The 21,878-nt window shown below is 43.8% G+C and overlaps 1 non-coding gene across 1 annotated transcript; it reads left to right on the plus strand.

Annotated features, from left to right (window-relative positions):
• Positions 1-2,548: 2,548 nt before the first annotated feature.
• LOC103287712 (uncharacterized) lies at positions 2,549-18,823 on the plus strand. The gene is made up of 3 exons (XR_008554570.1): positions 2,549-2,573; positions 9,993-10,050; positions 18,762-18,823. It is a non-coding gene; the product is annotated as an uncharacterized LOC103287712 (transcript).
• Positions 18,824-21,878: the final 3,055 nt, after the last annotated feature.

The following is a 21,878-nucleotide window of genomic DNA, read 5'->3' on the forward strand; positions in this document are numbered from 1 at the left end:
TGTAATTTAAAAAAAATTAGTAACCCCTAAAAGTGAAAGGAAAATGAAACAACCTGTGTATGTGGATGATGTAAGGACACAGCAAATAATTATTTCAAGTTACATTAAAACCTAGAAATTTGACTACCAACCCTAGTAAGATATATAGTAATAATTTAGCTGGCAGTAGTTTTGATACTAAATCTGAGATTGTAATGTATCTACTGTGGGATAAAACACACGAATGTTAGTATCTTGGAAAACCACTTAAAATTTACTGGTTCAAAAAGGCTAATATAAAAAAAAAATGTGACAAAGATTTACCAAGCAAAAAGAAATAGTAAGAAAACAAGGCTGCCCGGCCGGCGTGGCTCAGTAGTTGGAGGTTGACCTATGAACCAGGAGGTCACGGTTCGATTCCTGGTCGGGGCACATGCCCAGGTTGCGGGCTCAATCTCCAGTGGGGGTGTGCAGGAGGCAGCCGGTCCATGATTCTTTCTCATCATTGATGTTCCTTTCTCTCTCTCTCTCTCTCCCTCTCCTTTCCTCTCTGGAATCAATAGAAATATATTTTTTTAAAAAAAGAAGAAGAAAGAAAACAAGGGCTGCAAACTGACAACTACAAGCATTAAAGCCAAAAACATTAAATGAGATAAAAAGGACACTTTGTAATGTTAAAAGCTACATTCCACAAGGAAGATAAAACTGTTATGAATACCAGTGCATAAAATAACACAAGAAATACCCATACTAAACAAAAACTACAAGGGGATGCAAGAATTTGAATAGAAACCCACTAATATTGGGGGGCTTTCCTATGTTACTCCTATTTCAAAACAGGTCAAGTTGACTCAAATTAATCAACTATATAAAAAAGTAAACAACATAATCAATAAGGTTGATGTTTTGTTTATCAAGTGCTACCCCCTACTAATAAAGAATATTTCCTCATTTCAAATGCACATGGAATTGCTGACTAAATTTGCGTGCCTGTAGAAACATGTGTGGAGTTTTCACATAGAGCTGCTCAAGCTTCACCTTGGAGCATATGATTCTGAGCTCTGAAACGCTGCTCACATTATTCCTATTTTTATCAACATCTGAAGAGCCCTGACAAAGGAGACAGATTCCATAAGGTACATTGTCAGTGTCTAGAATTTGAGAAAATACTGACAAAATATTTGTTACTGAGAATGTTTTAGATCATCCTGGATACAGAGTTTTTATCAACATCTTTGATTTTTTCCCCTGCTCAGACCTTTCAAGCATCTTCTGAACGTTGTCTCAGTAAATTAATTCTTTTATTCTTGTGAATGTATTTATGCATTTTTATGAATTCATTATGCCTCACTGGTTATTTATTTCTAATGCTAAGCTGCTGTGAAATACCGTATTACAGCGGTATTATTGTCCTTGACATTCTTCAGTAAGTTTGAATATTGGGCTCTAGCATCAGAGTAAATCAGAATGGTGTTTGTGACTTTTCCACTAAACTAGAGGTATAAATTTGAAATAAAACAAATAATGGGTCAAGATAACATGGACCAATTTTGTGAAAGACACAATTTGCAACACTCATACAAAAAGAAATAACTTTTATCTAATAAAGAAATGAAATCATAATGAATAACCTTCAAAACTGAAAGCAATAGGCCAAGGTGGGTTCACTGATAAGTTTTATCAAACATTTAAGGAAGATTTCTTTGAGAATATGGAAGCAGAAGGAATCCTTCCAGACTCATTTTATGAGATCAAATTACTATAGTACCAAAATCAGACAAAGACATAACAAGAAAAGTAACTACAGACCAATATCTCTTGTGAACACAGATACAAAAAAATCCTCAACAAAATATTAGCAAAGTGCCCTGGCCTGTGTGGTTCAGGGGTTGGAGCATGGGCCCATGCACCGAAGGGTTTGGGTTCTATTCCTGATCAAGGGCCCGTATCTGGGTTGCAGGTTTGATCCCCAGCCTGTATGAATTCAATTATCTGACATTCTGGAAAAGGCAAAACTATGCAGACAGTAAAAGGATTCCAGGGATTGGGTGGTGGGAGAGAGGAATAGGCAACGCACAGAGGGTTTAAAGGCATTGAAAATATTCTGTATGAGATCATAGTGGCATTACACATTTGTCCAAAGCTACCCTATATAATAAAAGCCTAATATGCAAATAGACCGAACAGCAGAACCACTGGCGGAACAACTGGTTGCTATGACGCGCACTCACCACCAGGGGGCAAATGCTCAACGCAGGAGCTTCCTCAGCCTGCAGACCCTGACTGGTGGGGGGGGGGGGGGGGGGGGGGCGGTTGCCCAGGCCAGCCAAGGCGACTGCCAGCAGGGGCCCCCCTGATCGCCCCGCCAGTCACCCCACAGAGGGAGGTGACCAGCAGCGGTGGCGGAGGGTAGGGCTGGTGAGCGGGTGGCGCCAGGCCAGCCAAGATGGGCATCCCCCGTTGGTTGCCCCGCAGATCAGTCCTGATCGCTGGCCAGGCCTAGGGACCCTACCCGTGTACGAATTTTATGCACCTGGCCTCTAGTAGAATATAAGATATCAGGAGTGAACTGTAATGTATACTATGGATTTTGGGTGAGTGTAATGAGTCGACGTAGGCTCATTGACTGTAACGAATTTGTAATTTTGGTGGGGGAATACTGATAATGGGGAGGCTCTGCATGTGTAGGGAAAGAGGACAGAGGGGAAATCTTAATTTTGGTGTGAACCTTGAACTTCTCTGACAAAACAAGTCTTAATAAAAAAAAGAAAGAAAGAAAGAAAAAAAAAAAACCCCAATAGCATATTTCACACTCATTACTTGAATCTTCTAATGTTAATGGCTTTACCTGTTGTATATGATACCCTGTGAAACTGTGCCAGGTTAATCAAACTTTGTTCAAAACAGTGACTGAGTTTATACAACTGGAAAATATAAGCAACCTAAGTCAGACATTAGTTATGACATTGCTGGCAATGACACCTGCTTGTATCTGTAGGTACCACAGAGGGCACATGAATGTTGTCAGTGGTTTCCAGACTGTTAGAGAATGTTGTCATTACATAAGGCATCTGAAACTTTGTGAATGATGGGTCCTTATGGGTACCAGCACCTCCAGTATTATGTTAGTTGCTAAGAGACACTCATTTCTCTGAGTGGAGATCATGCTGCTCTTGTGCAGAATGGGTGTGTCTAGAATAAAAAATGAAAGAATTCAATGAGCGTAGACTTTATTTTGTTTTTTTCTTAACCTAGTGTCAATTGTAGAGCTTAAAGATGGGCATCTTCTCAATGTAAAATCATAGACATCTGTCATAAGTATATGTGGTTAAAAAATACAGAAATTGACCTCTTTTTACAAGGTTCCCTGCCTGCATTTGCAAAGAAGTATAACTAGTTTTTGGCAAGCAGTAATGGCACTGGATTAAAATTTCAAATACAGTTCTCCTGTTTTCACCCCCACATTTGTTTCAGAAACACAATTCCTAAACTTTTACACCTTGCTGTATGCGAACATATGTGCCTTAAGAGCTCATAACTTATATACTCAGGCTTACATTTTTTTTTTTTTTTAAATTTCTTTATTGATTAAGGTGTCACATATTTGTCCTCATCCCCCCATTCCCATCCCACCCCTCTCCCCACGCATGCCCCAATCCCCTGTTGAACTTAACCGTTGGATAGGCTTATATGCATGCATACAGGTCCTTTGGTTGAACTCTCCCCCTCCCCCCCACCATCCCCCTACCCTCCCCTATCCTCCCTCTGAGGCCCGATAGTCCGATCGATGCCTCCTTGCTTCTGGTTCTGTTCTTGTTCCTCAGTCTATGTTGTTCATCATTTCCCCTAGATGAGCGAGATCATATGTCACTAGATATATACTAATAAGCACTGAATGTGAGACGAGCAATAATAGTTATGCTGACAGGCAAATGAATCAGTCTGTAGCGAGCTTCCCCCTGGACCAACAGTTCTTTTGAGACTCAATTTCAATGTCCAGTAGTTCCTTATGTGTACATGTCAGCACTGACCCCCCAGCTCTGGATGGTGGACAAATGGCGGTAACGGAGGTCCGACTCCCTCTGGTTTGGTCTCGGCCGAACCCAGGGGCACGGCGTCACCCGGACTAAGGGGCACGTGGCCTCACCCATACCCAAGGGGCGCGTGGTCTCACCCGGGCCTGGGACCCAGCCTCACCCGGATGGATCCAGGGGCACACGGCCTCACCCGGACCCAGGCTCTGGCTTCACCCGGACCCAGGGACACTTGGCCTCTCCCAGACCCAGGGCCACTTGGGCTCACCCGGGCCTAGGTGCACGAGGCCTCATCTGGATCCAGGGACACATGGTCGCACCCGGACCCAGGGACGCTTGGCCTCTCCCAGACCCAGGGCCACTTGGGCTCACCCGGACCTAGATGCACGAGGCCTCATCTGGATCCAGGGACACATGGTCGCACCCGGACCCCGGGACGCTTGGCCTCTCCCAGACCCAGGGCCACTTGGGCTCACCCGGGCCTAGGTGCACGAGGCCTCACCCGGATCCAGGAACACATGGTCTCACCCGGACACAGGGACGCTTGGCCTCTCCCAGACCCAGGGCCACTTGGGCTCACCCGGGCCTAGGTGCACGAGGCCTCATCTGGATCCAGGGACACATGGTCGCACCCGGACCCAGGGACGCTTGGCCTCTCCCAGACCCAGGGCCACTTGGGCTCACCCGGGCCTAGGTGCACGAGGCCTCATCTGGATCCAGGAACACATGGTCTCACCCGGACCCAGGGACGCTTGGCCTCTCCCAGACCCAGGGCCACTTGGGCTCACCCGGACCTAGGTGCACGAGGCCTCATCTGGATCCAGGGACACATGGTCTCACCCGGACCCAGGGACGCTTGGCCTCTCCCAGACCCAGGGCCACTTGGGCTCACCCGGGCCTAGGTGCACGAGGCCTCATCTGGATCCAGGAACACATGGTCTCACCCGGACCCAGGGACGCTTGGCCTCTCCCAGACCCAGGGCCACTTGGGCTCACCCGGACCTAGGTGCACGAGGCCTCATCTGGATCCAGGGACACATGGTCGCACCCGGACCCAGGGACGCTTGGCCTCTCCCAGACCCAGGGCCACTTGGGCTCACCCGGGCCTAGGTGCACGAGGCCTCATCTGGATCCAGGGACACATGGTCGCACCCGGACCCAGGGACGCTTGGCCTCTCCCAGACCCAGGGCCACTTGGGCTCACCCGGACCTAGGTGCACGAGGCCTCATCTGGATCCAGGGACACATGGTCGCACCCGGACCCAGGGACGCTTGGCCTCTCCCAGACCCAGGGCCACTTGGGCTCACCCGGGCCTAGGTGCACGAGGCCTCACCCGGATCCAGGGACACATGGTCTCACCCGGACACAGGGACGCTTGGCCTCTCCCAGACCCAGGGCCACTTGGGCTCACCCGGACCTAGGTGCACGAGGCCTCATCCGGATCCAGGGACACATGGTCGCACCCGGACCCAGGGACGCTTGGCCTCTCCCAGACCCAGGGCCACTTGGGCTCACCCGGACCTAGGTGCACGAGGCCTCATCCGGATCCAGGGACACATGGTCGCACCCGGACCCAGGGACGCTTGGCCTCTCCCAGACCCAGGGCCACTTGGGCTCACCCGGGCCTAGGTGCACGAGGCCTCATCTGGATCCAGGGACACATGGTCTCACCCGGACCCAGGGACGCTTGGCCTCTCCCAGACCCAGGGCCACTTGGGCTCACCCGGGCCTAGGTGCACGAAGCCTCACCCGGATCCAGGGACACATGGTCTCACCCGGACACAGGGACGCTTGGCCTCTCCGAGACCCAGGGCCACTTGGGCTCACCCGGGCCTAGGTGCACGAGGCCTCACCCGGATCCAGGGACGCATGGTCTCACCCGGACCCAGGGACACTTGGCCTCTCCCAGACCCAGGGCCACTTGGGCTCACCCGGGCCTAGGTGCACGAGGCCTCATCCGGATCCAGGGACGCATGGTCTCACCCGGACCCAGGGACGCTTGGCCTCTCCCAGACCCAGGGCCACTTGGGCTCACCCGGGCCTAGGTGCACGAGGCCTCACCCGGATCCAGGGACACATGGTCTCACCCGGACCCAGGGACGCTTGGCCTCTCCCAGACCCAGGGCCACTTGGGCTCACCCGGGCCTAGGTGCACGAGGCCTCATCCGGATCCAGGGATGCATGGTCTCACCCGGACCCAGGGACGCTTGGCCTCTCCCAGACCCAGGGCCACTTGGGCTCACCCGGGCCTAGGTGCACGAGGCCTCACCCGGATCCAGGGACACATGGTCTCACCCGGACCCAGGGACGCTTGGCCTCTCCCAGACCCAGGGCCACTTGGGCTCACCCGGGCCTAGGTGCACGAGGCCTCACCCGATCCAGGGACACATGGTCTCACCTGGACCCAGGGATGTTTGGCCTCTCCCAGACCCAGGGCCACTTGGGCTCACCCGGGCCTAGATGCGCGAGGCCTCACCTGGATCTATGGACCCCTGGCCTCACTCGGACCCAGGGGAGCGCGGCCTCCCCCAGACCCAGGGGCGCTTGGCACCTCCGCAAGAGTCCCGCCTCTCCCCGCAGGCATCTGGGTCTCCCACGGGTCCCCAGAAGCTGGATTTCAGTGTGATGGAGAGCTAATCTCCCCTAGGTTTGGAACAAAAGCCCCTTTCCCCCGCCACCAACCAGACCCACGCGCCTCCACACCTCATCCCCTCCGATTTCGCTGGTTTCCTCTTCCCTCTTAGCTATAAATCTACCATTCAGCCATCTCTCCTGTAGTTCTGGATGGCAGAGGCTCTGTCCTCCATTCGTGCCCCTGAAATTGCTGTGCGCGGTGGAGTTCGCAGTTCCTTTGTTTAACTTAGCCGCCTTCTTGATTCTCCTCTGTCAAAATGGCTTAAAGGGCTTGAATGTAAGATGAGAACTCCTAAGAATCCTCCAAATCGGTGTTGGCGGCCTCCGGGGCCTCGAGGATCTCACTGCGCAGTTCGGCCAGGTCGGTGGCGCGGATGCGCCCCTCCTGCAGAAAGATGGTCTCTTCCTTCACAGAGAGCCGCTGCGCCGAGTCCGCGGCCGCCGCCACAGCAGCTGCTGCGGCGCCCACGAGCCCATGGCCCCGGCTGCGGTGCTGACTGAGAGGAGCAGCCGCCCGGTCTGGGGAGACGTGAGCAGCAGTCGCCACCCTCACTAGTCCATGTTCCAGTTGTATTTCCGAAACTGCCATGTGAGGCAACACATCAGCCTTCACCTCCGCCGTCATCTTTTTCGAATTCCCCAATTTGTTCTTCTTAATCCCTTGAATTCAGTCAACTCTACTGAGGTCTAGTGGCGCCGGGAGGTGCACGGAGAGGGTGCCCGGGCCTCCGTCCGGTGTGCGGGGCGCGCGGCCCGCGGAACCAGGCGCGCGGGGGCCTCGCGGCGGGGATGGGCGCTGGGCGGCCGCCGGGCTCCGGGCGCAGCTGCCGCCGCGGCGTCCCCAGTGCCCCGGGCCGGGCGGCCTGCGGGGGCGGCGCAGTTGCGAAACTGAGTGCGTATCTACAGTTAAGTCTTGATTGTTGTTGGTGTCACTAGGAGGAATTGTCCTCCAGGCCAATTGTCCATGAGGACCCTCTTTGTCTATATAGGAAGAGTTGCTGTGCAGGAGACATGAGGCTCCTGTGTCTGTGTCCCTCTGTATTCCTTGCAAACACCTCTGAGAGAAACGCGCCCTGGAGTTTCGCCCGCTGCCTGGAACTGGGTTTCAATGTAGTTGGAACTGGGTCTCAGCGCAGTCTGGCGCCTTTGTCTCCTTCCCAGCAGGGCCATTCAGTGGCGCAGGCAACAGTCCCTCCTCTGCGCGCCCTCCCGTGTGCGCCTCTGGAGCCGCCGCTCCTCTGTGCCTCTGCCCCACAGGCCAAATTCATTCCCCCAGCATGTGCCTGGCTTCCCAGGCTTTCGCCCGGAACTGGGGTTCAGTGCAGTCGGAACTGGGGTTCAGCACGGTCCGGAGCCCTTGTCTCCTTCCCGCTAGGGCAGTTCAGTGGCGCAGGCAACTGTCCGTCCTTTGCGCCCCTTCCTGCGCGCGCCTCTGGAGCTCTGCCTTCCGCCGCTCCTCTGTGCCTGCGCCCCACAGCCCAGATTCATTCCCCCAGCCTGCGCCTGGCTTCCCAGGGTTTCGCCCGGAACGGGGTTCAGTGCAGTCGGAGCCGGCGCTCAGCGCAATCCGGAGCCTTTATCTCCTTCCTGCCAGTGAACGCCGGCCAGGCCGTCAGCCGCCCCTTCCTCTCCGGCTCCATCCTCCCCGCAGGCGCGCGTGCTCGTGTCTCCGTCCGTTTCTCCATACCTCAGGCTTTTGCGGCTCCCCCGACTGTCCCCGTGGCCTTCTCCTTCCCCCCAGCTGTGGGCATTTCAGTCCGCCAGCTTTCCTGTGGTTCTGGACGATGACCGTTCTGACCTCTAGTTGTATTTTTGAAATTGTTGTGCCCGGCTGCGGGTTAGGTGTTTAACCTATGGCGCCATCTTGGTTTCTCCTCAGGCTTACATTTATTTGGTGATAACTTTGAAAATGGAATATTACCTGTCACAGAAATGGCTTGCATTTCCCCTCCATTTCTTTCCCTGTATTCTTAATAAAAATATTCTTTGTTTTTAAAAAAAATCATTGCTAGGAATGGATAAGGAAGAACATTCAGTGCCTCCATAGGAGATGGATGGGTCTCCTCGCCCTGAGACAGAACTGCTGTTAAGGTTACCAAAGTGTACTCTGTGGTGCCCCAAATAAGCTAAGTGCATGAATCTAAGCTACCGTTGTCTTTAAAGTATGATTTGCCAGAGAATTCAGTTTCTGAGAGAAAAAGGAATAGAATAAGCAGGTTTCTGGTGGCAGAGGTGAGGTGTCTCATTCTTATTTGTATGGTAGAGTGTTAAAATGATATTTATTGATTGCCTGTAAAGGGCCCTGTTTGTTTGAAGTATTCTACATATCTCATCTAATTAAATTTCTTCCACCTGCTATAATGTAGGCTGCAAAAGAACAGGTAGCTTTTTAAGAACAATGGGCAGCCCAGCAGACATGGCTCAGTGGTTGAGCATCGACCTATGAACCAGGAGGTCATGGTTCGATTCCTAATCAGGGCACATACCCGGGTTGTGGGCTTAATCCCCAGTGTGGAGCGTGCAGGAGGCAGCTGATCAATGAATCTCTCTCAGCTTGGATGTTTCTGTTTCTCTCTCCCTCTCCCTTCCTCTCTGAAATCGATAAAAAGATATATTTAGAAAAAGAACAGTGGGCACCCTACCTTTTTTTGGGTCCAGGTATATCAAACTCTGTCAGTCTTTCATTATCATGTTGCCTACAATGTTAGAGACTGAGCTACGCATCTCAGAACCAGGCAGGAGGGTATCACCTGTCTTTTAAATAGCAACTCTTTTGAAGTGGGAATAATGTTTTCTTCCTTTTAGTCAGAAGTAATCATGGTAGTACATAGCTAGAGACTTACCTTGCTAAAATGTGCCATAAGCTAGGCCATCATCTCACTATATCCATTTACTCCTTTGACTGCATGAGCATAAATGTATAATGTATTGTATGTGCATTTCGTGTATTTCTGATACTTGTCTATCCATTCATTTAGATTTGAGTTTATCCCTTAACCTAGAGAGCTACTAGGTGTAGTGCATTTGCATGAGGGTTTTCCAGAGAAACCAATGATATGTATATGAGAGAGAGAGAGAGAAGAGAGAGAGAGAGAGAGAGAGAGAGAGAGAGAGAGAGAGAGAGATTGATTTTCTTAAGAAGATGTGAATATCTTTCTTTTTTTATTTTTCACTTAGATTCATTCTTTACCATTTATTTCTTTAAAAACTTACTCCTGCATGGATATAATAACTTTCTAGAACTTAAGTGGGTCTGATGCACAGACATTGATATATATATATATACTTGCTTACATATTTGTCCTTCTTTTCTATCTGAAAACTCTGTTGTGTGATTAAAATAGTCCTTGATGGCCACATCCAGTTCAACCAAGATCCACTTCATAGAGTCCACTAAAATGTGTAAGTTCTTTCTATCTGCCAATATTATCTGTCCTATAGCATAAATAATTAATGCATATTTTACAATGTGAATGAAGAAGATGAGCTATTTATAAAGCTAAAAGTTCTAGTTCCAGAAAATACTTGAATAGTTTTAAATTATCCAAATGATTTCGCTTGGTACTCTGACCTTCATTGCATAACACTTTACCTACTCTTCCTGGGCATTTGCTTTTATTTACTGCCTTCACTTAGAAAGGAATGTGGGTCTATACATGAAGTTGCAGATCTTTCTGAAGTGTAGAGGCACATACAGCTTGTTAACACCTTATGCTATCACAAATAAGCGACTCATATTCTTACTCCTCCGCTCTTTTTCTTCATTCTGTGCTGCAACATTTGGATCCGGATCAGGGGGAGTTCTGTAGATGCTCCCAGAGGAGGTCCAGTTCTCCCGGACATCTAAATAGTCTGGCGAGACAGTGTCAGTGAAGGGAGTTCAATGGAAGAGATGGGATCTGCTGCTGACATTGAGTTATGAAAAAGATTCATGCAGGAGGCAAGTAAGTAAGGGACTGAGTTATTCTTAAAACCCTTAAATTCAAACATATTCCCTGTATTTACTTCAACCTTGTTCCAGAAAGACATGCTGTACATAAAGATGACTGTTTCTTTCACAGCCATTGTACCGTAAGGAAAATAAAAATCTATTTTGCTTGATGACTTTCCGAGGAAAAATAGCACTCTCTCCCGGAGCTAATTGTGCAACATACCTTGATACAGAGAACTGCATGCATGACATTTGCAGTTGTTAGGTGAATGCTGAAAATTAAGTAGCAACTTCAACTTAAGGTGGGACTAAGAAAGTCATTTGTGATGCAGTGTGATAGTGAGAGCATTTTCTTCCGAATGCAGTGTGAAAAAGAAAGCTGAAAATGTTTGACAGTATTCCAGTTGGCAAACAGTATGATTTTCATCAGTCAGTACTGCTGAGCATTCAGTGTAAAAGCTCACCTGAAAATGCAATCAACTGATGAGAGCTTAGACCAGTGAGCACTAGCCCCATTCTAAACAGTGTTACATATGTGTTTGAGCACATACATGAGTAATCTTTCAAAAGAATGCACACATCTGACCATATGTTCTAGTGAGTGCCATTAAAATCCCTGCCATGGTTTTCAGAACAAAATAAACATAATTTGCATTTGGCACCAACATGAACTTGTAATTATCTTGGGATAAAAATGATACAAAGCAATATTTTAAAATGACTTGTATGCTGGAGTTCCCTGCTTCTCAAAAGGCTTTCAGTAAGAGGGATGGGAGCTAAGCTGGTTGTTTTTATCTTAGCATAAATATTTTAGAGCCCTAGCTGGTTTGGCTCAGTGGGTAGAGGGTCGGCCTGTGGACTGAAGGGACATGGGTTCGATTCTGGTCACGGGGGCACCAAAGGGACCCGGGATCGATTCTGGTCAGGGGTGCGTACCTTGGTTGCAGACTCCTCCCCAGCACAGGTCCTGGTCAGGGCACATGCAGGAGGCAACCAAAAATATATCGATGTTTCTCTCTATCTTTCCATCTCTCTTCCACTCTCTCTAAAATCAATGAAAAAATATCCTTGGGTGCGGATTAAAAAAGAAAAAAAAGATTCTTTGAAAAGGCATTTTCTGAACATTTGTAATTTTTAGTCCTATTCCATGGGCAATTATTTTCTTGCATATAGTAGCTAATCGTTTGTTAAAAAGATTTTCTAAAATTTATCTGTTGAATTTTGCCATTATTATTATTATTATTATTATTATTGAATTTGATTGTCAAAGTGTTGTTCCCAGGAACTTTCAAATCTCCTTGATAGGCATAAGGTTCTATCCCTCTTGCTTTGTTGTGATGTGCAGATTTCATTGCAAATGTTACCGCTTCCAACCTCAGCCAGACTTTGTCTTCTCACGTCTGCACTTCTGCAGCGTCTTTATTATATGGCCCTCCTGCCAGGCTTTTCTCTCTAACCGACTGTCCCCAAATCCACCTTCAGAATATTATCATCAACACTACTTATAACCTATACTAGAGGCCTGGTGCATGGAATTCGTGCATGGGTTGGGTCCCTAGGCCTGGCTGGTGATCAGGGCCGATTTTGGAGTGACCGCCGGGGTAATCAGGGGGCCCCCGCTGGCACGCGCCTTGGCTGGCTGTCACCACCAGTAGGGGCCTTCGGGCTGGGGGCAACTCCTGTGTTGAGTGTCTGCCCCCTGGTGGTCAGTGCGCATCATAGTGACTGGTTGTTCTGCCGTTCGATTGATTTGCATATTAGGCTTTTATTATATAGAATAGTAAAAGGCTAATATGCAAATTGACCAAACTGTGGAATGACCAGTCACTATGACATGCACTGACCACCAGGGGGCAGACACTCAATGCAGGAGCTGCCCCCTTGGTGGTCAGTGCGCTTCCACAGGAGGAGTGCCGCTCAGCCAAAAGCCGGCTCATGGCTGGCGAGCACAGTGGCAGTGGCGGGAGCCTCTCTCGGCTCTGTGGCAGTGCTAAGGATGTCCGACTGCCCTGAGGAGCGAGCCTAAGCCATCAGTTGGAGATCCCCGAGGGCTCCCGGACTGTGAGAGGGTGCAGGCTGGGCTGAGGGACCCCCCCTCCCCCCAGTGCACGAATTTTGTGCATCGGGCCTCTAGTTTTAATATAAAATGGGATTCTTTGACACCCTAGACTGGTTAAATCGACAGTTTCCAATTCTCCACAGCCCCCTCTTGCAGTACTCATTGCATCTGTAACTGAGTGCGTGTCTGAGTTCTATGCTCCCTGAGGGAGGGGTCATATGTCAAATGTATTGTTGTTTCCTTAATACTATTGCTCACAAAGTGATAGTTCCTATGGACCCATTGAAAATAGTGGAAATTTTGCCTAAAAAAGAACCTCAGCACATGGTCTGGCATTTTTATTTGTGTGTGTGTGTGTGTGTGTGTGTGTGTGTGTGTGGCTTAGGTCATTTGAGAGGCTCACACAGCTCTCTCCTGCTCTGACTCCACACACCACAGAATTCTATCCCTTGCGACTGAATCGTACTTTTGTAAGTCAGGTGGTATATGGAAGAACTATTTTCAAAATACTTTACGAAATGTTTGTTGAATGGCTCTAAGCTGAGAAAAGCTTGTTGTCTAATTCTCAAGTCAGAATCAAGCTTTAAAACTCTCCCTTTCTTCTCACCTCAAAAAAGAGAAATTTTTTGAGGTGAGAAACATGTTTATTACTTTGATTTTGGTAGTTGAATGCATGTGTTCACTCATCAAATTACGTACATTAAATACATATAGCTTTTTGTATATCACTAGTATACTGCAATAAAGCCATCAAAATAAATTAATTAGAAAATCTGTTCTTGTAATTTTATTAAATGAAATAAATGGCCTTTGAATAATCAGTACTTAATATTTGCACCAATTCAAGGACAGTGTTCACTTTTAATATTCTAATGTATGAGCATGTCCAATATTGATTTATCATACTGTGGACAATGTAGTTTGATAACAATATTCCTAACATTTGAAGTAGATTATAAAAGAAATCTGAAATTTTCTTTATAGTCTTGGATGATCCATTTGTAGACCCCCCTTAACAGCAGACAAATGGACTAGATAGCATTGCAAGCTGCATTCCAGCCCTTTAATTCTTAAAGCATTTTTACAACAACAAAAATGTGTGAGAGATGAGAGAGAGAGAGACAGAGAGGGAGAGAGAGAGAGAGAGAGAGGGAGAAATTATGAATACCAATTCTAATATAGGATAGGGCAAAAGGGGATTTACACTTATAAGCACTCAAAACAATTTTGTATATTATTTATTAATTATTATATTATTTCCCATGCAAACAACTGTAAAGCTACTTTTACCCCACCCTGTACTTTAAAAAAATAGATGCTTGCTTTGAAGTTCTATTTGCTAATGTTAATGTTTTTCAGAATGATAGTTCATATTTGGCAATTGAAAACTATGCAGAAAAAGTTGGTGACTGTGGAAGTGAAATGTGTGTCTTTGTGTGTGTGTGCAGAATAAAACTATGTTTAATATAGAGGGAATGGTCACAGTTAATTTTCTAAATAATTTCCTCCCTTATATATGTAGGGAAATTTTTTTTTTGTTAAATGACTTTAAAATACCTCATTATTCCACCTGTTAATTCTATTGATACTCATACAGACATAATATGTTTTTCTAAAAGTAATATGCACTCTTTATTTTAATTAGACTTGTGTTAAAGTATTGCAAAATTCCACTTACAGAGAAAGTCATAATTAATATGTGGCCTACTTCATTTTACTTTCAGAAAAGAACTATGAAAGCCATTTCATAATTGGAAAATGTCACCATTCCTTATAGAGCTTGTATTTCCTACCAGGAAGTTGGACCAACCTAAATGCTCACAAGCAGAATTTTTCTATAAAATAAGGAAAAAGATACAAATAAAACTCTTTAATCGTTTTTAACATCTCATAGATTCAGTATGTTAACAACACTTGCTTAGGTCATTTTCTCATGCCAAGGCCATGTTAAGCTGCCCTGGTTAGGAAATAATTTGACTGACAGTTTTGAACCAAATGTGCACTGCATCTGCATTTTTAATTTGCATGCTTCTTATGCAACCTTGGACCAGTTACTTTAGCTCAATTTCCTCAACTGTGAAATGGATTCAATAAGCAGAGTCTGTGCAGAAATGCAAACCGTAGCTGAAATAAACCTTATGCTAATGATGGCCTGTTCTGGCAGGACATTTCCTGTCCTCTTGCTTCTAAGAAATGCTATTTTATAAAAAGCCATCAGATTTATTTAGCCCGAGGCTTTTCAGAACAGCATCTATCTCACAACACATTAAGATTCGGTAACAGTGAGAAATCTCAACATGGAAAACTAAGCGTAACCACAGACCTGGGATGCAGGACATCTAATAGGAACTGAGTCAGAGCTTGAGGCCCAGGTCCCCTCTAGGAGAGCCCCTGCCTGGGGAAAGGTGGAAGGTGTGTGGTAGCACCCCGCCTTGCTCAGGGTGCATGCCACTGGGAAAAGCCAGCCATCTGTCTTCGCCCCCATGAAACTTTCAGAGGCAAATGACTGCCAGGGTCTCAGAACAAGGCAGAGATACTGCCAATCCCAGAAACCATGGAGCCAAAGAAGGAGGAAATGATGGAGTAGCCGAAGGAGGAGGGCCGTGTGGTGAGGTGGAATCTAGGAGTGAAGCTCTGGAGACTGCAGAGAGAACTCAAGAGGCGGTCAGTTCTGACCTCACCACAGAGGACAGAGAAGGGGTGGGGCTGGACGTGTGGGAGGATCTGGGAGAGGTGAGGTGCATGGCTGCAGGGCCCAGAACACAGTTAGGAGACTGATGTCCGCGCAAGAGTAAAAGGAGCCCTGGTTCCCAGGAATCCACAAGAAGATCCATCAGGAGAGAGTACCCTGAGAAGAAGCATCAAGATAAGGGGGAAAGCGGGAAATGGCTTTTACTAATCTGTCACCATTAATTGTCCCAACAGCAGCTGCATTTCCACACACACACAACCCACATGTGTCTGCTGGTGCCTGTATTTTGTCTTGAATAATACATACCGCTTAAAAGAATCAGGATACATTCATTCTTTGTCTTCGATCAGGAAAAAAACAACAGAATTGGTCTGGAATATCCTTCTGTTTCTGGAGTCAATGATAGCTTCAAAAATGTCAAGGGCGGTGCTGACAGACAGAGAGTGAATTTAAAGGGGCTTTCACTGGCTACGCTGGAAGTGCCATCTTCATAATAGTGATAATCATAACAGTTAATTGGAACAAGGAGAGACTGTGAAAAGCCATGAATTAGTAATTATATTCAAAAGAGAAAAGAGAATAAGAAATGTAGAAAATGCAGTCATGCAAAGAAGGGTATATATAATAGTTTATGTTTTATTATTTATGATTTTAATAAATAAAGGGGTGTTAATAAATGGGATTCCTGTAAAGCTCCACGTCATTTGAAATTTTAATAAATTAACTTCTGTAAAGGACCTAAACAATCTGCAAATTGTGACAAAAAGTTACCCAGCGAGTAGCATATTTGATTGTAGGAGTGTTAGCTTTCAATGTATCAACCGTGATTTTGGATAGTTTTGATGTCATTCAGCACAGCATAGTTTCCATTACCTGGAATACAAAAGAAAGAAATTAGAAAAGTGAATCATTAATAATTTAATTTAAATGATAAGTAAATTCTCTTCTATGTTGTGCAAATTGTTTATATCTTCTATAGATACAAATGTATTAAATTTAAAAACTGAAAATTTATTGTGTATACCATGAATATATGCTTTGTTTCTTATTTTATTTATGTACAAAAATGTATTTGTTTCTATCTGTATGGGAAGGAAGAAAAAGGTACAGAGTGTTGTGAGTAATTCAAATAGTCCAGGAAGAAGTAGACACTGTATTACACTGAGGTGAGGAAGGACTGCCTCCACCTCATGCCATACACAATGGCCAAGTAAAGAGGGGGGTTACGTGGGCTCCAAAATGGTGAATTAGCCAAGTGCCTAGAGGAAGAACTATGCAGACAAAATCATCTCCTAGGAGATAAGACCTCTAAATGGCCTTTCTGATTACAATAAAATGCTTATAAGTACATTTTAAATATTTGTCTTTTTAAAATGATTTTAGATTCACAGGAAGTTGTAGAAATATTCCATGTACCCTTCATCTAGTTTTCTCCAATTGTTTCCATTTTACCAAATTATAGCTTAATATCAAATCAAGATTTTGACATTGGTACAATCTGTATGAATAATTTTTATGTCACTTAATCAGGTGTATAGGTTCAGGTAACCACCTCCATAATCAACATATGTATAGAGCTCTTTCATCCCCCAAAGATTTCCCTGGTGCTATTGCTTTCTGGTCACAGCCCCCACCCCCAGCCATGTTCCACCACCTTCCCTGGAAAACACTATTCTGTTTTTAATCTCTATGATTTTGACATTTTGAGAATATTACATAATTGGAATCATACAGTCTATGGCGTTTTGATATTAGCTTATTTTTCCCTTCATTTGGCATAATGCCCTTCAGATCCATCCAAGTTGTTGCATGTATCAATAGTTTATTCCTTTCTATGGCTGATAGTAGTCCATTGTGTGGCTGTACCACAGTTTGCTTAACGATTTACCTACTGAGACATTTTGATTGTTTCTAATTTGGGACTATTATAAATAAAGTTGTTAGGACAATTGTGTACAGGCATTTGCATGGACCTAAGTTTTCATTTCTCTGAGATAAAGGCCAACAGTGTAATTGCTGAGAGGTATGGTAGTATATGTTTAATTGATTTGTTTTATTTTTTTTAGGAAACTGCCAAACTATTTTCCAGGTGACTACTATTTTACCCTCTCACCGGCAATTTACATATAACATGTATCAGTGATCTCATGCGTTTTTTTTTCATAACTGCATGCATTTGGTGTAGTCATTATTTTTTTATTTTATCTCTCCTAATACATGTATAGTGATAGTTCATTGTGGTCTTAATATATACTTCTCTATTGCAAAACATCTTTTCATGTGCTTATTGTAATCTGAATATCATTTTTGGTAAAGTGGCTCCTTATATCATTTGACCATTTTATTGTTGGTTTTTTTAAATGTTGATTTTTGAGAAGTTGGTTTTGTTTTTATCTACATATTTATATCTATCCACATTTATTAAAGGATATATACTCTATAGAAAAATATGGATATATGTGAATATATAAATAATATACACTAGATATTATTAGTTCTCTTTCAAACATGTGATTTGCAAGTATTTTCTCTCATTCTGTAGCTTGAATTTTCATCCTGTTAGTAGGGTTTTTTACAGAGCAAAAGTTTTGAATTTTGATGAAATTCAATTTATCAGGGATTTTTTCTTTTATGGATTATGTTTTTTGTATCATGTCTAAGAATTCTGATCTTTTGAAAATGGTCAAAAGGTAAAAACTTCCAGTTATAAGGTAAATAAGTACCAGGGGTATAATATACAACATGATGACTAAAGCTAATAAATTCTATGAGTTCTAATCATACAGAGAAAATTTCTCTTTTTTCTTCTTTTCTTTTTAGTCTATGTGTGAAGATGGATGTTAGTTGAACCCATTGTAAATCAAACCATCATGCTACGCACCTTAAACCTGTACAGTGCTGCATGTCAATTATTTCTTAGTAAGACGGGAGGGGGTGGCGGGGAGGGGAAATCACACTTTCCAATACAAAGTCACTCTGTTTCAGGGCTATTTGATTAGCCCTAGTTTGAACTCAGAAGCATATATGGTTTATTTTCCTTGGGACCCCACTTTAATAGGAAAAAAAACAACAATGTATTATAGACTCCAGAAAGTTAGATTATCTTCTTTAGGTCTAACCACTGAATAAATAGTGAATATCAATAATTACAATAAAACATTTATTTTTCAAGGTAATAATAGTGAGTTGCTAAAAAAAGATATAGTGAAAACTAACTGGATTTAATATATTAGTTTGTCCATGGTCAATGAATTTATGCTTTGCTATAAGTACTAGCATTTACAAGTAACTAGTTTTAAAGGAAATTAGTAAGAAATATTTAGGGGCGGGGGAGTAGATATTGAGTTCACAATTGAATATGAATTTGTAATTTGATAAATCATATCAGAGATGTAGGAAGTTTTATTTCCCCTTTCTCCTTTGTGTTGCAGATTAATCTTAAAGATATTGGTGAAATCTACAAAATACGTATTGGACATGACAACAGTGGAAAGGATCCCAGGTGGCATCTGGAAGAAATTCAACTTGAAAACATAGACACACGTGAGCTGTTTTGTCTAACCGTTGACTCCTGGATAGCTGAGAATGAAAATGATGGCGATAGATGGAAAGAAATGCCCATTGTGAGAACTAATAAAGCATCTTTGCCAGGTATTTAATTTTGCTTCCTTTGTGATTGATATTAAAGATGAAAATAATTGAAATGATACAGAACAGAGAATAGGAACCTTTTCCAGTAAAAAGACACTATTCTTTGTGGGCCATGAGGTCTTGAAACTGTTCAGGTCCTATAGATAATATGTAAAGTAATAGTGTGGCTGTATTAAAAAATGATTTGTGCGCACTGTAGTTACAATTTTATATAATTTCAGTTTATCAAGGAATAATCTTCTGTTTTTAAATTTTTTAACCATTAAGAAAAGTGAAAAGCATTCTTAGCTCCTGGACTGCACAAAAACAGATGCTGGAAGACTTAGCGTACAGGCCGTAGCTTTCCTTACTTAGAACATCAGGCTTTAGGATCAACACTAGCATGGTTGTTCAAAGGTGAAAATGTCCATACAAGGATGTATGTGGGTCGTCAATTCATCTTTCTGCAAATGGTTTGCTAGCCGTTTCAATGTGGCTTTCTTCTTGGCTGTTCTGTTAGTAAATGTTATCAGTCATGAATTCAGGAGCACCTAAACCCCTCACTCACGTTTCTGTTTGTTTGTGAACTCACCCACTGCCTTAATTTTTCTCTGTCCATGCCATGTATCTCCGATAATCACCTTGTTTTCACTGCTGTGTTGAAAATATTCTCCCAGTGGATACGAATGGCCATTTTGTCCTAAATTAACGGTGTATCTGTGTGTTTTCTCCATGTCCTAGAACTCTCCACTGCATTTGACACTGTTGATCTTTCATTTGAATAGGCAGAGACTTCTAGGGACTCTGGAACTAGACACACTGGTTTAGTCTTGGCTTGGTGATGTATTTAGTTGTGCTAACCTTAGCCAGAATACCTCATCTCTGAAATGATGGAAGTGTGATTGTTTTGAGTCATGAGATAATGCACTTAGTCTTCCTTGTACATAGAATCATGTAATAAATACTAGCTATTACCCTCTAACCCTGACCTCGGTTATATGATACAAACATAATTATTTACTGATTGCTCCATTAAAAAATTTTTTTAAAAATCACTACCTCTATGTGGTTCTCTTTCCTTGAACACATGGGTTTAAATACTTGATTTGTCACTGTCCTTTTGAGCCTCTCCCTAACTCCTGTTGCTAACTTTACACAGAGGACTAACATTTCATCTTCAGCCTTGTCCTCTTTCTTGCTTAGAGCCCCAGTATTTCATTAGGCAATTCACCCTAATCATCTTTAATACCCGTTCATGGTCTAGCCTGCCATTCCACACAAATAAAGGCAAACATATGTATACAGTGGTCATTAGCTGCCTAGTGTAATGGGAACCAGAGGACATAAGATGGTTCAGACAGGACTCCCGTTCCCCAGAAGCTGTTCAGTTTTCATGGCTTCAGTTAACTTGTTCAGTCTGTTGTCTTCCCGCTCTCCGCCCTTTCATCAGTTTCTTCTCTTCGGCTCTCCTCAGAAGGCTTCCCTCCACAGCTCACTGGTGCTTTGAACTACCACATCCCAACCTGAGCGTGTGGATAAAAGGGAATCCTAGTGTGCTGCTGTTGGTAGGCATGCCATGGTGCAGCCACTATGAAAAACAGTATGGCATTTCCTTTAAATGTTAAAAATAAAACCACCATGTAGTCCAGCAATTTCGCTTCTGGGTGTTTATCTAAAGAAAATGAAAACACGAATTGAAAAAGATATATGCACTATCATGTTCATTACTTGCAATAGCCAAGGTATGGAAATAATATAAGTGGTTATCAATCGAAATCTTGACATTTACAACAACATGGACAGATGTCTGGGGCATTATGCTATGAAATAAAATAGGCAGAAAAGGAAAAATCCTGTATTATCTTTCTTATATGTAGAAAAATACCCAAACAAAAAACAACCAGCTCAGATACAGAGAACAGATTAGTTATTACAAGTGGAGAGAGTTGGGGTTTGGGAAAAATGGATAAACTGTCTTTTTTATGTTGTTTAAATAAATTGAATAAAAAATTTTAAAGACTCAGCAAATGCTTCATGCTCTGCTACATGAATCAGTCTTAACTAATATAGGAATGTTAGCAATTACAGAGGATAGATGAGAAAAAAATTAGAGCTAATATCTAGCAGTCTAGAATTCTAGGACCTAGCTATACTACTCACCAAGTTGCTAACATCAGTCAAGAATCCTTTCTTTCTGAAAGTGATATATAGAAGAACTTTTAAATCCATAATGCCAATAAGAAACAGAAGAAATCTTATTGGTCTGATATACTAGTTATTTCTCAATGTATTGTGTTTTTAAAAGCTGCATTATTTTAAAAAAAGAACTTTACTTAAACTCAATTGCACAACTATATTGTATGCAAAAACGTAGAAAGCAGTTGTGTGGGTTTAAAAAAATTCAAGATACAAAAGAAACTCATTGTACTTTAAATGAACTATTGATTTTTGGGGTTCATTTAACTTGAGCAGCAATAAAAGCTCAGCATGTCTCCTCTGCATCTTTCTGTTCACCCGTTTCCCAAACTAGCTAATGAAACTTTACCCATTAGCATCTCCCATTTAGAGGGGTAATTTCTTAGCTGAAGCACACCAACCCTTTCTTACAGCAATTTCTCCTATAAAGTAATGTCATGTAATACACGACACCTAAAGCTAATCTGATCCAGTCCTTTCATTTTATTCCAGTTCTGGCAAATCAATTCAGCTGCCCTTTTCCCAGACATTGAGGGGGAAATCATTAAAATAAGAAAAAAAAATAACGACACATCAATGTTCAGGAATTAACGAGGGATCAAAACCTACTGAGGAGCGAGAGGCAGTCTGGTCCTGCTTAGTATTGCTTTTGGAAAGTCATTCTTGGTGCCACTGACAGGTTCACTTCCTAGTCCTGTGACATCAAGGGAAGGCAGAGCAGA

Source organism: Eptesicus fuscus, chromosome 19, assembly GCF_027574615.1.
Source record: "Eptesicus fuscus isolate TK198812 chromosome 19, DD_ASM_mEF_20220401, whole genome shotgun sequence".
NCBI lineage: Eukaryota > Metazoa > Chordata > Mammalia > Chiroptera > Vespertilionidae > Eptesicus > Eptesicus fuscus.